Genomic DNA, 18,128 nt, shown 5'->3' with positions numbered 1-18,128 from the left:
ACCCAATTCTGAGTATACGATTATCAATGCTCAACTCCGTAATCTTGCAATTTTGAACCCAACTCAGAAGACAAGAGAACTCCCAGATCAAGTATTAGAACAAATTAACCTTCGGGGAGGACTTTTTGATGGAACTAACCCACATTTGTGTTACATGGAAAGGGAACCACGAAAACCACCTACAGCTAGCCCGACGACAAAGGGATTGTAATCCATGATCCGTGTACCACTGAGGATATTTTACGTCAGCAATGTAGTCGGTGCGAGCCGGGAGAAGAACTCGAATCAATCAGCCATAGCCGGTATATGAACCTGGGTGACCTCATTAGGAGGGGAATGCTATATCTCCTGAGCAACCGCGGTTCTCTTGAAATCATTTAAAATGAAACTAATCAGCATGAATGACAATTAATAGAAAATTAGTTAGTCAGTTATGATTTTCAAACAATACGACTCTAATTTAGGCTGACCAACTAGTGATCGAGCTATAAAGATGGTTACTTAAAACCATTTATATTATATGCAAAGAAAGAAAAAAAATTAGAAATGCATTCAATAAATATTTAAATCGATTAAAATACTATTTAGTGGTGGGAAAAAAAAAAGAATTTTAGGATGTTATTTCGGTATCATGACTATCAAAATCACAAAAAGCGAGAGCTAATAATAATGTAAGAAAAATTGTAACTATAATTTTGAAAGTGAAAGCATAAATTTAGAAAGAGGCAGCAAAAATAATAACAATAACTCAATACCTCAAAGTTGTTATGTCTGTATCGTAACTATCGAAATTTTAAAAAGCAAGAGCTAAGAATGATGTTAAAATTATGAAAGTAAAAGTATTATAAAAAAGGCGGCAACAATATTAACACTTAATAACTTTATACATCCAAAATGTTTCTGAGAAGATGGGATTATTAGATAAAGAATACAACATTACTTTTCCAAATATTATATATTGTATTGTTACTCTCTTAAATGATTTATTGAACTTATGTGAATCGCTATTCTACCCTGAAAAGACGTTATTAAGGGGGTGTTGCAAGCACAAAGACGTCTTTGAACACAACTTGTCAAGAAATAGATAAATCAAAGTTAGACAAACACTACATTCATCATTTTGTTCTCTCTTTTTTATTTTATTCAGAAGTTGTATATTTAGTAGACATACTTATAGCAAGAATAAGATATTAACTCTTTCCTTTTACAAACCGACAATCAGAAAACGAAAAATACATTTCTCGCTTTATTTACCCGTCATTGATTTTTTTTCCATCCTTTACTGTAGTTTATATTTGAGGTTTTCTATTTGACCAGAGATGTCTCCATAAAAAATAATAATAAAGGAGGGAATAAAATAAATAAATAAAAATGAAATAAGGGTCACTAGATGTCACGTGATGTAAGAATAGATTCGGTGAATCGTTTGCGAACATAAAATGGGAGGCCCAAATGATAGCTGCGACAACTAGGAAAAAAAATGGCTGCGTTCTTAAAAACGGTGGGCCTCAAGCGATTCATGTGATAGAAAGGAAATAAAAAAACTACCGCATGACTAGAAATCGCTGAAAGCTATAAGCGTGAAAAATAGTTTGTTTGTTTAAAATAAGTTAACAGCTTTTACGCTAACGACCTAAATTGTTATTACAACCGGAAACCACCTTTCTAGTTAAGGTGTATGGTTCACGGATTGAATCAATAAAAAGAAAACATTTTTACGGAAATTACTCAACAATGAAAGGGCTTTCAAATAAACCATGAAAAGTTACCTTTTATTGTCAATATCAGAATTTAGTTCTGTAATTACAGTTTATTTTATTTAGTATTTCTTATCTGAGCTATTGTGTGCAGCTTTGTTTGAAAAAATTATATAGATATATATATTTTGATTTATAGTTAGCTTTTTTTAAAACTAATAAAGTATTTTTTGTGTAAAAAAACTGTCTGGTTTCTATTGATTCTCATTGTGTAAAATATTCACAGCAACTGCTAAAAAATGTAGTTTAGAAAAAAAAAATTGAAATTTTATTTTTATTTTTATAATTTCTAATTAGTTCTTTTTTTAAAACTCGTAATTTTTTTCTTAGTTTTAAAATGAGAAGCATTTATATGATAAGAAAGAAATTGTAATTTTTTCCCCTGTTGATGTTTGCAGTTGTTTTAATCTGAAAAAAATTAAGTGTTTTGAAAATGTCATTTAACAGTTTTTTTGTAATAAGTTTTTCGATTATATTGAGAATTTAAACCCGTATAAAAACCTTTTAAAACATTAGGTTTTTATTATTTGCATTTTTAAAAAAAAATAGAATTTGTATGATAATAAAACAATTCCATCGATTCAATTCACAAATAATGTTACTTTTTTAGTGAAGAAAAGTGAACGTGATACAACAATTGAGAAATAAAACGGTCATTATACGTAAGACACATTTTTATTGATAATGATGTTAAACAGGTGTTATGTATTATCTCCTAAAATAAGATCATTTGTGTGATTAATGATGAAGTACACAGATTGAAGAGTTTATGATATAAAGACATTAAATTAAGTTTCTAGAGTAATTATTTGACAATCAACAGCATTTTGAAAGTTGGAAGTGTAATTTACGGTGCCTTAAACATGTTTTACTTAGTTACTATTCTTTAATTTTCTTCTCATTATTAAACACTTGTGTAATGCACCGTCAAGAGACTTCCACTGCTACGCAAAGACAATGTTTTAAAAATACAAATCTAGGGTTAACATGTGTTGAGCCTAATTTATTTTTAATTAATATTAGTCACGGTTATTAATCAATGAAATTTTTCGGTAGGAAATCTGATAGGTATTTTAATCTTACGTAAATAGCTTTTCAAAGAAACATTTCGCATTTTTTTTATTCATCTTCGAATTTATGCCCGCAGAATATTTGAACTTTAATTTTAAATTATTTGAACATAAAAATAAAACATACACTGTAAAATATTCCAGAGAAAATTCTGGAAGAAAGTACTGGAACCCTGAATGTCGGCACTCTGAATCAATTTTTATCGTAAAATTTTACGGAACAAAAAATTAATATATAGTAATATTTACTGTAAAATCAGAGAAACACTGTAACTAAATAAATATTACGGTAAATATAGAGGTATAAAATTTTGCGGTAAAAATGAATTTAACGGTAAAATGGATTTTAAGGATGCTGCACTCAGGGTGACAATATTTTTTACTGTAATTTGATCCAGAATTTTTTTAAGAGGAATTTTTAAAATGAAGTTATTCTTCTCGGTTATTTAAGTTTTTAAATGCCAAAATTTAGGGTAAATATAGTGTAAGTACTAAGTTTTGAAAATATAAAGATTAGTAAATAATGATTAAGAATATTTTATTTCTTAAAAACACGTTAGCATTACACATTTTATTTAATTTATATATTTTCAGTTAACAACAAATGCTAAGAATTGCTGGTTCAACTTTTTTTAATAGTTAATAAATAAATTATTATTCAGTTAACAATCATATGATCCCTAATACTTCAGCACTAATAAATAATATAATAGGTTCCAACGTATACAAGATGATGATTGAAAATGCAAAGAGAGATGATATAAAATTATATTTTAATATTATTATTAAATGTTTTTAAGATTAAATATTTTTTTGTAATTTTAGTTACGAATAAAAATAAAAAATTCTTTCATTCATTGAAATCAGCAACAATAACAATGAAGTTTCATTACAAACAAAAGAGGGAATACTTTCCAAACGTTTATTTCAACAACTTTAATGCCTAGCATAAAAAAGCAAGGAAAATGAAATCGGAAAACAGCGCTGTTCTGGTGTCAGATGTTGAAATAACAGCAAAGGAAGTATCTCTTTTTTACACATAACAGTGAATAATAACGTTGGAGAATGTCCAGATTACGACAGTCAGTAGAAAGGAGAGATTTATTGTTTTGATTTAAAGACAGAAAGGAGGTTACATAGAGTACAATTTGTGGAAATATATATGTAAAACTTAATGCTTCCCCATGTCAGCCTGAATTGTTTCCTACATTGGAATTTTGAAAAAACCGTTGTTAAGAAAACAAATTTCATTCATGGAGAATTGTATTTTAATTTTATTTTCTGATTGAAAAGTAAAGAGTTTTTCGAACCAAATTTAGTGAATTGCGTCCATTACAGGACGTAGCTAGGGACGCAACATCGAATTCTCGTTTTCAGAGATCTGTTGTCCCTAGAATTCTTTTACATGTCATAAACGCAATCAAATTTAAGGAAAAACTTGAAACTGTCACTTTGGGACGAAACTCACTGGTAGTCTCTAACATAATCTTTTCCCCCTAAAATTTAACACACGTTTTTTGTTTTAAATTTTTTCTGTCCATTAACCCTTTCTCATTTTTATTTATTTGCGTGTTTTAATTTTGCATTCGATTAAAACCACTAGCGCCACATTTCCCCATATTTGAGTTTTAGAACTAAACAAATTTTCGCAAAATTTTCTATCATATATTGTCCTTAGTCTTTCAAGCAAAATATGGTGACATTTTCATTGTTAAATCGAGCTATATAATTCTTTCAGTAGGCCCTACATGACATATTCGGGATTTTTTTAGTTTATAAAGACCTAACACATTAAAAAATAGTAATAATTACATTATTAGAGAACCGCGGTGGCCCATGTGATAGAGCGTTCGCCGCCCAAAGAGGTGACCCAGCTTTGAATCCCATCGGTGGCTGGTTGATATGAATTCTGCTTCCAGCTTGCACCGACCAGAGGCCTGAAGTAAATTATCATCAGTGGAAGACGGATCATGGATTAGAATCTTCTTGTCGTCGGACTAACAGTGGGAGGTTTGCGTGGCTTTCCTTACCATGCAGCATAAATAGAGGTATCTATAAAAAATTAATCATGAAGGATACTTTGTCCCAATACTTGGTCGAGGAGTTCCCTTGTCTTTTGAGTTGGGTTCAAAATGTCGTAAACTGATAGTCGTAAACTCAGAATCAGGTTGGGTTTGCAATGGCGGTTATAAAATATAAATTGAAATTACATTATTAGGCGGTTGGTTTTTTGAAAAGAAAGTTACAAATACATTTTTTTCTTTCATAATTTAAACTATATAACAACTTCGGAATTCGTGTTTCTAACTTAACCATCAAAAGAATGCCAGCAATCAATTTAAAATAAACCAAAGTCATAGAATGTTATTCACCATGTAATTTCAAAGAAAAAGAATAGAAAAAAAAAACGCAAGACCAATTCAGGACTATATTTTTCAGCAAGATTTAAAGAAGGTCTTTCCCATCCTGGCGTTAAGTGCACGTGTCTTATCATGTTAAGGAATCGTAAGATCTTTTTTTTTTCTATCTTAACTTCAACTTAAGTTAAGGAAAGAAATTCTACCGGTATGCTGATTCTTTAGAAAGGTAGTAATTATCCGTTTGATAAGAGATGAACGAGTTCCTAAAATACTAATGTAAGGAATTCGAAAGAATAGATTTGATTCTGATATTTAGAGAATTATCCAGATGGTCAAGAAAAAAATAGAGATGGCTCAGTATTTTCAATAGCAATTATTTTGTATCTGTTGTAGTATCGTGTCTGATATGAAAATAACTGAGCGTTACAAAATATTTGTCGAAAGAAAGTGTGTTTTATGACAACAAGATTAAAGAAACTGTTCAAAATATTACAATACAAATCCTCATTTCATTTGTAATAAAATCTAAGCAGTTATCAAGAAATTTATCTGAGTAAGCTTAAAATGAAGTATGTATCATTAAAAAAAATAAATCTGACAAGACTAACTGCGTGTTACAGAATATTGTCATATGAAAGTGTGTTTTATTTGAAGATTAAAGAAACTGTTCAGGAAATTACAATACATATCTTCATTTCATTTATAAATAAATCTTAGAGGTTAATCAAGAAATTTATCAGAGTAAGCTCAAAATGAAATATGTATCAATCTTTTTTAAAAAAAGATCTGATAAGACTAATTGCGTGTTACAGAATAAAAGTCAAATGAAAGTGTGCTACATGTAAATAAGATTTAAGAAACTGTTCAAAAAATTACAATACATATATCTTCATTTGATTTATAAAGAAATCTTAGGGGTTAATCAAGAAATTCATCTGAGTAAGCTCAAAGTGAAGTTTGTATCAATTTTGAAAAAGAAATATCTGACAAATTGATTGATTTTTTGATTGATATGTTCATTTTTTTTGGAGACTGCTAGGATATTGATTTAAAGGTATCGTAAACATGTTCTTGATCGATTGTTTTCATGGCAAAAGTAAATTGAATCCGTATTTGTGTCAGCTGTCAGTAAAATAGATATTTTGTCACAATATCGGTCACAGTTTTTTTGCGCTATTATATAAACCCATAAGTGTACGCAATGGAACTTTATTGAATTTTTGTATTGAAAGAGTTATGTGAATGAATTTACAAAATCAAAAAGGTTTTTATAAGCAACACATCATAATAAACTTCATATATATAAAGAAATAAATTAAATATAATTTTTTTAAGCTTAAAATAAAAGTTAAGTATGAGGCTAACTCAAAAGTAATAATTACTGCGCAATTACTACTTTTTATTTATTATTGAGTACAATATTAGGGATGTATAAAATGGTATTATAAGAATTAAATGGAAACTGAAAAGACACCAAAATTCATGTAAATTGTAATACTCAATTTCTTTTCCTGCAAAGAATTATTTAGCACAGCAGTTAAAAGTTGCAACGAAGTTTAAAAATTAAACAGTCTCTTCACCCACGATTCCTAGAGCAATTCAGCTAATTTTAAACCAAAATTACAAAAACCAATTCGATTCCAAGAGCTGTGATTAATGCGTAAAAAGTTAACAAAATTGGAATGTTCCCTCAAATCAGATAATGATATTCTAAACTAAAACTTTTATACCTAACATTTTTAATTTTGAGTGGCATTTACGGTTCATTAGCGTATGAATGTAGCACAGCGTTTCTTTTTCGTAAGGCGAAGCGAAAAATTATGCTCTTATTTGATTACTGATTACCAAACCGTTAAATTTTGATTACCAAACTACTAATTCAAATTTATTTAAGCAATCACTAGATGCGGAATTTACTGATTTATAATTTTTGTTTTTTGTTGAATTTTGCGTGTTTTGCATCCTCTACTACAGTGTTTCCCAAACTAATGACTTTTGAGTACCCTTTCTAAATTTTTCGTAACGCTGTGTACCACTAATAAAATAATTTTACTATAAAAAATTGCACAAAAATTAAAACTCACAACTGCCTGTTGAAGCCACTAATTATTAACTGGTAACTCTGCAAAAAATACCCAATAGAAAAATATGTAATCGAAAATTTTCATGGCCAGTTTTCTTTTTAAATAAACTATTTTGAAATTTTCGTTTGTTGCAAGATATTTCGCATAAGAACGCGTACCCTCACTAGTTCCCGTACCCCTTGGGGTACGCTTACCACACTTTGGGAAACACTGCTCTACTAGTTGTTATAAGGCAAAAACTAAAAAAGTGCCAATAATTTTACAGCTATTTGGCTTTAAAAAGTTTAGTTCACTTCAGAAACCGTAGCAAATTTATATTATTCTTATTTGGGGTGCCCAAAGGGAAATAAAATCATTTCCGTTTCCTGGGACCCAAAAGTCTAATTTAACTGGGCTAGTAGGCGGATCATGGGTTTGACAAAATTTGAAAAGCTTTTGTGATATTTATACACACCATCTAACACATATACATGCAACTTTTATTCAAAATGTCCTCTATAAAGGTCAGCTTGTCCATTGCCCGAAAAGTTTACCAAGGAATTACCGTTTTCTGAGTAAAGTTTAAAAATAGAAGGATTAGAAAGAAATGTTATTGTCTAAAAAGTGCTTTCTTTTTATCCATCAAAAACCGATAATTTCAGCAAATATAATTAATTAAATTGAAAAAGACATTAAAAAACTACAAGAGTCAGCAAAAATCAACTAATATAAAGGCACCATAATTAAGGAGGTTAGGAAAAAATTATGAACAAGTTATAATGAAAAATTTAAATTGAGAACAACAGTAAAGAGAAGAAACATTAAGTTATTTTATAAGTGTGTTCAACGTAGCCTCTTCTTATAACATTCATCTACAAAAAATAATGATAGCAAAAAAGAGTTTAATATGCTTTAAAATTAAGGAATAAAAATAAAGTACATATTTAAAAAAGACCATTTTTACTTGCTCCTATCATTCTTTTCAAGATTAAAGACAAAGAGTCAAGTCAGATTTTTTCCCCTCCTTTTTTTGAAGCAGCGGTCAACAGTGAATATTAAACCGGACACGTTATTAGTACAACCGTAACATATGCATGGTGACATTAATTAATATATCAAGAAAAGGCCTCTGAAAATTTATTAATACTAAGAACTTCTGGTCCCTAAAAATACATTAAAAACGATCATTAATAAGAGAAAAGAATCTGTTATTAATGAGTTCTTTTTCTATTTTTCTGTCGCCATAATTGGCGAAAAACCGTGTTTAGCGGCTAAAGTATTTTCCTTAAACGCAAGAGAACGCATTTGCAATTATTTTTGATTAAAAATGCTCAATTTAAAAATAATGCAAGGAAAGGAATTGACAAAAAACTAAAGGCTTTGGGTGAATACTTTTGTTAATAATTGTTTCTGTCATAAGTCGAGAACTTCTTTGCATGAAAAAGTAAAGCGTTTTAACAATTTTTAAGCACAATTACGAGAATAAAAACTAATTTTTTTTAACCATTTTCCGTTAGAAGCTTTAACAAGTTATCATTTAAAAAGCTTTGTACTGTTTTTTCCTTAATTTTTTTGGTCCGCTTACCTTTTAAAAAACATAAATAAATTCCTTGGTAAAAAGATTTGTTAAATAATATAAAAATTCCTTTTTTAATTCAAGAGGGAAAAAAAACAACCATTTAAATTTTTATAATGTTGACATTATCTGTGATTGTTCATACATTTAAACTCATCAATTTATATATATAAACAAACGAAAAAACAAAGTAAGGAAAAGATATAGACTTATAAACTTGTCATCAGCTCACACGATTATATCCGAAAAAAGTGCTACCTGGCTCCAGAAAGACCATTCCTTTAACATGAATTTGTTGACACCATAACCTTATAACTTTAGTTCTTAAAAACATCTGACCTAGTAAGTACTTTAGAATACCATTAGTTAAAACAATGTAGTTTAGCAAACTATCAATAATAAACATTGAGCAAACAACTAAGTAACTAACAAAGCATTTTGCGTCAGATATCTTAAGACTCCATTCAGAAGTACTTCATTAATTCTTGAGTTAAGATTTGAAGAGTTTCTCATCACGATTTCAACTAAATGTAAGCGTTTCTAATTAAGTTCTCAGAGTTGTATAATTTTCCTCATCCTGCGAAATCAATCATTCTGCTTCTAATTGCAGAAACTCTTGCAGCGCCTATCATTTGAAACATTTCGAGATACACAATGAATACTTTTGGGAACAAGGTATTCAGCAATTCTCGATTTGTATGCTTTGTATAACTGTAATTGAAAGTATATAGCATTTTCTAAAATGACATGTTTTGTTGGCCAATACAATGAGTCAATTGGAGAAGATAGCTACTAAGTTACGAATTCATTACTAATTACAGATTTTGTCGATTTCATTATTTATAATTTTGTAGGTAAACTACAAGTATTCATTTCACAGCATGATTGGTTTTCTAATAACAGTAGATAATGTATGATTATCAAAAATTATTGATTGATAAGTTATGAAAACAATCAAATCAATATGTAGAGCAAACTAAGGTATTTATTATAATTGTTTCCCAGAACTAACAATATTAAAAAATCTTTATTTGTTTTTTTAAAAACGGAAACATTTTTTTTTGGATGCATGAAAATTTGATTAATTTTAGTTTTCGATAGTAAATTGATCTGATCGAAGAATTAAGAGATTCACATAAATGATTATCTAGAATTTTTTTTAACTCATTTACTTTAAATACAGAAAGTTTTTTCAGTGTATGAAAATCCTGATTTGTTCAGTTTTCGGTAGAAATTTATCATTCCTAAACGAAGACTTAATTAAAATATAGTGTGACATTTTTTCGAAAATAAATAAATAAATATATAGAGTAAAAACATGATAAAATAACAGCGCTTTTATTATCTGATTAATTCTGTTGTAAGAACATAGTCATTCTGAACGAAGTGTTAGCTAACGAGAATATTTCGTCCTACTATAGACGTCTATAAAAGTCTATAGAGAGAATTTAAGGAATGTAACTATATAATTTTAAATTTTTACAGATTTCATTTTTTTATATGCGCACATGATTTGTTAAATAAAGACATTGATTTCCTGATTTTTTCAAAGAAAACTATCATTCTGAAAGAAGATGTACAATTTTTCCTTTTAAGGAAATTCTCTATAAAGAAAAATCTAGAATATTACTTTTTTTTCTTCATAAATTCGTATTTGTAAAGATTTTTAAGACGATACAGCATTGTATAAATAATGAAATGTCTGAAGGTTTTTGTAAATAAAATAAAAGTAAATAGTCCTGTAAGATTGAAAGTCTATATAATCCAAAACGCATTGAGCTAGAAAGATCTTAGTATACACACAAAAAAAAAAGATTCCTTTTCTTTGGGTTGAATTCATTTCTTAGGATTCAAACGAGCTAGCGCTTTTACTCGATTGGTATTGTGATGGATTGAATAAAAAATTTTGTTATTCTGATTCATTTCAGTACAAAGAAAACGGAACTTAAACTGATGGGACCCCTCGTAAAGTTTAAAATGTAATAGCCAAAATATATTCAAAGCTACTAGAGAACAAAATATTTCCGCCTAAAATATTTTTATTACTTCAGAACCTAAATAAACTTTGAAGCATGCATTTAAATTATGCTATAGCTATGGAAGAATGTTTTTAATATAATTCTTTGAAGAACTTTAATGTTAGCCCACCATATATGACAAAACCATGTAAACAAGAAGATATGAATCTGTTTTATTTATTTTTCCTCATATTTCATTCAGAAGATCGACTAGCATGCGCACATACCCCATTGATTTTTTATAAGAAACCGAATCCAGAATAATAGAGTTTACCGTAAGGAATTCGCTATTTGATGAAAAAGAATTTCTGCCTGGAATATTAAAAATTCATTCCAATACTTATAGATCTTTTTTTAATGGAGGTCTTTATTTTCCGAAGATAAAACGGATTAAATTAGATTACAAATAAATGAATGTTTCCTTGCACAGACAAAAATGAAGCATTTTGAAAAATTTATTAAGCGCGCTCTATGCTTCAAAAGACCACATGAAATGTCAATTTTACTATAGGGATCTTTTTAACTTCGCTTATTGTTCTGAAAAGAGAAAAAATATTTCTAACTTAAGAAACCTTAAATATATTTTTTCTTCTAAAATTAAGAGAATTTTGAGGCCTCGTTTATCGTTAAGTTTTAATGTTAAAGAATTTTAAAATAAAGTGAAATAAATTATGTACTTGGTACATCTAGATGCAATTTTGTGAAATTTAACATAAAATTTCAATTTTACTAGACGGATTCTTTTAATTTTGCTTAGTGTTTTTTTAAGAGAAAAAAAACACTTCTAACTCAAGAAACCTTAAAAAATTGTTTTCTCTTAAAATTAAGAGAATGCTAATGATTTTTTTTTATCTATAAGTTTTAACGAAGAGTTTTAAAATAAAGTGAAATAAATCAGTATACTCGGCACAGTTAGAAGTAATTTTATGAAATTCAACCGGAAATGTCAATCTTACTAAACGAATTCTTTTAATTTTGCTTATTATTTTGATAAGAGAAAAATAAAACTTCTAACTCAAGAAACCATAAAATTATTTTTTTCTTCTAAAATTAAAAGAATTTTAATGCACTTTTTTATCGTTCAGTTTGAATGCTAAGTACGAAGAGTTTTAAAATAAAGTGAAATAAATTAGTATACTCGGCACAGCTAGATGCAATTTTATGGAATTATGCCAGCGTTTTTATAGGAAAGCAGGGTTATTTATTTTTCATTGTTGACGGGAAGTTTCTAAAAGATCAATAGCTGGATTTAGTGCAATATCGATTACTATAGAAATAAATGGGTTTATATAGATTTGTGAAAAAGAAAAGCATTACTTCAGTAAACGAGGAAAATGAAAGAAAATATTAGCTCGCGTGATCGTTTCAATTTGTTTTTGTAAAGGTGCGTATTTTGATAAAACTTAGTCAGTGGTATTTAATGATTAGACGAAGTTTGCAACTGCTGTATCGAAAAAAAAACAACTTTTATTATTATCTAGTATTACGATTAAAATATAGTTACGTTGCATTTCTTGAGTTAAATGAAAAGAATGAAGTAAATTCCTTCCTTATAAGACTAAATACACTCTTTAAAAAAAATTCGGTGAGATAAAAGAAAAAAGGGAAAAACTAATAACAAAGAGCATATAAATACTCTGTTAGGTTTACAATAAATAATGAAAAGATTAAAAAGGTACCGATGTGTGTTGAAAAAAGAAATCTCGTTTATTTAGTGGAGTGTCTTAAAATAAACTGTCTGTTTTTAAAAATGTATAGAATAGAAACGGTTTAAAAAAAAAGATTCCAGCAGCAAACCGAATTCACAGAACATAAATGTTTTTCCCGAAGGTTCAGTTTTTTTAGTACAAATTTCTTTAATAAATGGTGCTTCAATGAGTAAATCTGCAAATTAAATAAAAACTACTGAAAATCACACCGCAATTTTTCGATATCTTTCGATGAATGAAAATCACGTTACGAAATTATTGAAATGTGCAACATCAGAAAATGAAACTTTAATACATCAAAACAAAGTGCATAGAATCAGTTGAAGAGACTTTCAGCGCCATCTGTCGAAAATCTTTTAAAATAATAAAAGGAACTCCGGGAGAAAAAGTTTATGCCATGTCACATAAAGGTTGCTGAACGAATAAATTATTTAATTTTCAGTTTTCCTACATCCTACATAATATATATATATATATATATATATATATATATATTTTTNATATATATATATAGCTGCATAAGCTTTATAAATAAAACAAATAGAAATACTTAAAAACGTTCTTAGAATTCTAAACTAACACAGAAATTTTCTTTTACTTCAGAAATAATATATATTCTAACAAAATTGGGTATAAAAAACACTACAAACAAGAAGAAATTGCCTTGAGAAGAATATTAAAGTTTTTGCACGATTGACTTAGTAAAAGGAAAAAAAAATTCACGGTTTTAATCAACACAAATTTTCTTTCATCCGATGCCAACTTTTGATCGCCAATAGAATAAACTAATAATAAATAGAAAAACAACAACATAAAAGTACTCGACAGTTGTGCTCAGCTAATAAAAACAACCATTACTTGAAAGGAAATGGAAAAAGTTGGGTCAGAACTGAAAATTCTTTGTTTGTCGGATGGATTTTTTTGTTGTTGTCAAAGTTTGTCAATTTTTAGATGCTTTACTTGATTAAGCATTTAACTACGGTGCCAAGCGCATTTGGCGGACTTGTTTACTTCGTGGCGATTCAAGTACACGCAGAATTTTAGTGCTTCAGTCTATAAAACATGCTAGACCTGCATCTTATAACATATAAAACTATCTTCCCATGGGGTTTTATCTCGAGTAAAGTACGTTGATTAAATGGCTTTTGCCAGAGTTGCAGTAATAAGAGCAGCACTTAAATATCAAAGGCTTTTCAAACATTTTCAGATCCATCTAGAAAAGCTCCTTCTTTGTAAACAACGGGATTGGGTTGTAAGACGGATGCAAGTGTTTATTCGCAGAAACCCGGATGAAAGAGGGGTACATAAGTTAAAAATGAGGCTTGAATTCGTAATAAGGGATGATGCCATTGCTGTTAAAGCAGGAAAGAGAATGTCAGAGGATCGAAGAGGATTTTTATTTGAAAGAAAAATACAATCACTTCTCTATTTTCTAAAGTCAGTAAGAAAGTTACAAATGATACGAAAAAATCAATAAAGTCTTTTTTATTTGGATTTCATTCTCCGTTGCTAACGCTAGTGTTGTCTTTCTTTTTTATATTATTTTAACTTTATCTGCAGTTAAACGTATTTCCTTTATTTAACAGTAACTTGTAATTTACCAGGTAGTACCATAGATTGTATTAATAAAATGATTTATTAATAATGAAAAAAAAATTAAAAAATAAATGAAATGCATGGCACATTTTCAGTAGGGAAATTAAATTTCAAATTACTAGGAGAAATTTAGGTTGTAGTTTATTAATGAACAACAACAAAATTTTTCATGTCGATTTATTATTTAAAATTTCATTTTCAGTAATTTAAAATCAAAACAATGTTGTCAATAATTTCAAAATTTGTCTTTGAAAAAATTGTTTCCACACTGTAAAAAAATTTATACTCAAATTTCACAAAATTTTCGTTGTTTTTGTTAAAATGAAGAAATAACTATCATCACTTCTTCGTCGAAACTAATTTCGTCAAAGGTTAAGAAATATTTCGTCATTCCAATTTCGATCGTCTAGGCTAGTGTGGGAGATTGGGAATACTAATTTAGTTATGATGACCTCAGCTGTAGTGCTGCCATCTCTAAGTGTGAACGAAAGAATTGTGCATTCCAGTAGCTTGAGGTTACCAATTGAGAAGTACTGGACCGTAGTAACATCTCATGTGTTGAAGGAAAGAACTAAATTTTGTAGTGTCATCACTAGGATATGAACCCCCATTCAACTGCTCATGAGATTGACACATTAGCTCTCACAGTTAAAGTATATACCTAGTATCAAGGAGCTGAGTGGCTCCATAAGACGTACACTACAAGTCTTCATTCTAGTTAACGATCTCCCATAATGCACTGCGATATGGTTCCGAGATGAGGAAACATTTCGACATACATTTGAAAATTCGCATTTTGTCACAAATTCGCAACAAAAAATTCGCATTTCGTGACGAAATGACTCTCAGAATTAACGAAATACAGCTCAGGGATTGCTGAATCGTCAAAGGTGAGGGTATTTTTGCTGATGGTGCACCTAATACAAAATGGAACATATTTCGCATAATAAAACAAAATATTACTCTTGTTTCATTTCAAGTTTCAAAAAAAGTATTAAAAATTTAACACTATAATTTTTTTAAAAATTGAAATCAAAAGACAAAAGTAAGTTTGAGTCAATTTGATTGCCTACTCTTAAGCGACTAAAGTTTGGCTTTCAGAATCGACGACAATGACAAGACATGATTTCGGCAACTTGCATCGCAGATATCCTACGAAAGATGCATGCTATTAATTTATTTTTCATTTTCAGACAAACAATTCGTCCTCGTAGTAAACTAGACTATAAAAAAATCACTTCACGTAGTAACAATGACTTAGTTTTAGATACAACTCAAAATTCAAAGTGGTTCTTAAAATATTGTCTTAATGAAACATTCTCAATTAAAATATCCTATAATCACCTTAAATACGAAGTTAGACAGTAAAAGATGTTTAAAAGTTGATCATCAGCCATTAGGCTGATGATCAACTTCAAGATTAATTCAAGATTCTTTAATTAGGGTCAAAGTTTTTAGTTTTAGTTAAACTAGCTTTGATTCAACATCAATGTTGTCGCAACCCTAGCAGAAATAATTGCTAAAGCAGGTAGTTTAAGAGGAAGGCTGGAAAAGTAGACACTTTCCGTATTAAATCATCATAAGATATTTAAAAGTCATGAAAATGTCCTAGAAATTTCTTACAGAGCCTAAAAGACGAGGTGAAGTATATCAAAAGACAAAATTATTCTTTAAATATAAAAGGCTTTAAAGCAGTTTGAATTAAAATTACTTATATTCATCTTCCATACGATAAAAACATAAAAGTTTTTCCGCCAAACATTAAGCACTTGTCCAAGAATCATTAACTAGTGTCAACGTCGTTAATTTTAGTTCAAGTTGGTTTTGAATCAAAGTCAATGTCATCGCAACCTGAGGAGAAAATAATGACTAAAACAGGTAGCTAGCTTCAGGCAGAAAAAGTAGATTCTTTACCGTATTAAAGTCATCACGCAATATTTATAAGTAAATGAAAAATATTCAACAAATTTTAATTGAAATTAATTCTTTGGTTTAAAACAAGTTTAATCATGACTCAAAAGTACGCTTTTATAGTATATAATGAATAAATTAAATTTAAAAGATATTAATAGAAAACGATGAAGCGCCTAATTAAAATCTTGTAAAACACGCTTGAAAACTAATTATCATTCATCAAAGGATTTTAAAAAAAAGATCGAGTTTCCAATTCCTTTGGCTCCTAACCAAGAACAGTAAGGAAAAGACAAGATAAAAAAAAAGAATCGTTTTTCGTACAACGAAAAGAAAGGCTAATTTCTGCTTAAAAAAAGGAGAAAGGAATACATCTGAAAGAAGAGGCTATTTCTAATATTGAACAGTATACCGTATAACCTTTTTTAATTGAAGAAAAGAAGAAAAAAGGATTTTCTCACTTCTGTGGCACGTGAGGTGATTAGAAATGACAATAAAAAAAGACAAGGATAGCAGAAGTTTACCAAATACAGGAAGAAGTTGTAAAAAATATAATGACATTAGAAACTTACTTTGAAAAAAAAAAACTGCTCATAAGTAGGTGTTGATGTGAAGCACAAGTAATAATCATGAAATAGAAATGCTGTAGTAATTCTGAGCCGTAATAAGAAACAAAGACTGGACTAATAATTTCTTGAGTTGGAACCTCCAAAGAAAGATTAGAAAAGATAAAAAAAAAGGAAGAATTCCTGCGCAAGGGAGTGTCTTTATTAAGAGATCAAGTTGTCATGAGGTGAAGTAATATTTACAAATAAATGAAAAGCTACGTGACCTTCATGTTCACCTTTTTATTATGTGACATTTTATTGGTGGTATGACAATATAGGTGTTCGCAATTTATTTGAGGGTTCAGTTGTACATTTTGGGTGGAGGGAGTAGATTAAGGATTTACTACAAGTTGTAGCCTTTATATATTTTGTTATAAAAACCTGTTTCATTCTTTTTTTTTTCGCTTTTTGTCTAAAATAATGTGACAAAGAAAGTTTTTCAGACGGTTTTAGTTGGGATAAAGTGTCAACATACTTAATGGCTTAAAAAATGGGGTCGCAAAATATTTATTACCTACCTGTTGACAGGTAAATGTTTGAAGTGGAGAATTAATTTTGATCTTTTCAAGAGAGTGATTTAAAAATAGTTCTTTTTTAAAAATATTAATGCCCATTTATTTCTAATTTTCAGGATTGCAAAAATGGTAAATAGTTAATACCTGCTAATTGAACCGAAAGTGATGCGCTATTAGTTAAAATTAAAACATTTAACTTAGCCTATTTGCCTTGATTGTTATGAATATACTACGAAATTATAAATTATATTCCGTAATAGATCGTAATATTTTATTTAAGTTCGAAATTTTGAAAATTAATTGAAAGTTTATAATGATACAATCATTAAAATTTGTTTGATATACTAGAATTAAAGGAGTGTGATGGTGTTTTAAGAATCATTTTAGTAAAATTTCTGAAAAATGCACAACAAGGTATTAAGGGGATATTGGAATGTAAAATTCTCTGCTTTTTATTTTAACTGACATCATGTTTTTCAGTGAACTTCATAGCTTAATTTGTAAACAAAATACTACTTAAAGTGATTCATACAGTTCCGTCCTGAACAAATTAAAGAAATACAAAACAAGAAAAAAACATCAGCATGAGTTTTTGTATAATTTGAGCACTTTTTGAGTTTAATATAAAATTCAATTTCGATGCATTTTTTCTCAAATTAACGTGTTCCTGTGTACCCAAACTTAATAAAAGATTAGTAACAAATTTTACAATAAAACACTACTCAACAATCTTTATAATCATATTCTTATTTCATTATTATGTTTTCCAAAAAAAAAAAGTTAAAATTGTTATAATAAATTATGAAATAATATTAACGAGAAATATTAAATTTTAATTTATTTTAATTAAAAAATTTTCATATCATATTATAATTACACTAAAATTCATTATAATTGCTGAAAAATCATTAAATTCTGAAAAAAAAACCTTTTTTTTATTTGACA

At 28.6% G+C, this 18,128-nt stretch overlaps 1 protein-coding gene across 6 annotated transcripts in view; it reads right to left on the bottom strand.

Moving 5' to 3' along the window:
- The window catches only part of LOC107448983 (FAT atypical cadherin kugelei), a 638,818-nt gene that overhangs the window by 150,593 nt on the left and 470,097 nt on the right, over nucleotides 1–18,128 (bottom strand). The window lies entirely within an intron of this gene.

Source organism: Parasteatoda tepidariorum, chromosome X1 (assembly GCF_043381705.1).
Source record: "Parasteatoda tepidariorum isolate YZ-2023 chromosome X1, CAS_Ptep_4.0, whole genome shotgun sequence".
NCBI classification, from domain to species: Eukaryota; Metazoa; Arthropoda; class Arachnida; order Araneae; family Theridiidae; genus Parasteatoda; species Parasteatoda tepidariorum.
The sequence above is the reverse complement of the archived record's forward strand: the minus strand, read 5'-3'. Positions and strand labels throughout refer to the sequence as shown.